General features: G+C 33.3%; 1 long non-coding RNA gene across 1 annotated transcript in view; it reads left to right on the top strand.

Annotated features, from left to right (window-relative positions):
- LOC116696213 (uncharacterized) overlaps nt 1-592 on the top strand; it is a 5,333-nt gene that overhangs the window by 96 nt on the left and 4,645 nt on the right. Inside the window, exon 1 of the long non-coding RNA XR_004333656.1 lies at nt 1-592. This exon is cut by the window's left edge and continues 96 nt beyond it; it is cut by the window's right edge and continues 23 nt beyond it. This is a non-coding gene — a long non-coding RNA (uncharacterized LOC116696213).

Raw genomic sequence — 592 nt, 5'->3', positions numbered from 1 at the left:
CACACAGGGTGAAAAGAGGAGCTGCAGCAATGTGCAGTACAACAATATATTTTTATTTGAAAATTAAACCATGTAAATCTATTCTGGTACAACCTCTAAATACAATTATGAACCTGAATATGAGCATAACGTGAGCACTTTAATTCCTCCATGTTTTTTTGACAACAATCCTCAGTTATGTGCTGTTTGGTGCTTCAAAATGACCTTTTCAAAAAGGTTGTGATGTTGGTTTAGAAAAGTTTCTCTTTTTCAAACATGCCTTTGTTTAATTTGTATTCCGACATATCAGTTAATGGTGAACATGATTCTATGTTAAGACTGTAGGAGAAAAGAAACTGCAAATAGCTCCACATCTTGTGACGAGTACGTTAGACATTAGATGTACTCCGTAGTTATTCCTGGTAACAAACTGCTAAAAACTAAGACAACAGTTTTTTAAACTGAGAAAGGAAACTTACCACAAAGTGGACATCTGTGTATATTGCCTAGATAGAATAATATATGTATTTAAGAGTTACAATGAGATTGCTGGCTGCATTCATCTCCATGTGACCTTTGATACAAAACCATTAAGAAGTTAAATATATATATA

Source organism: Etheostoma spectabile, chromosome 9, assembly GCF_008692095.1.
Source record: "Etheostoma spectabile isolate EspeVRDwgs_2016 chromosome 9, UIUC_Espe_1.0, whole genome shotgun sequence".
Taxonomy (NCBI): Eukaryota; Metazoa; Chordata; class Actinopteri; order Perciformes; family Percidae; genus Etheostoma; species Etheostoma spectabile.
Note: the sequence above shows the minus strand (reverse complement) of the source record. Positions and strands in the feature narration are given on the sequence as shown.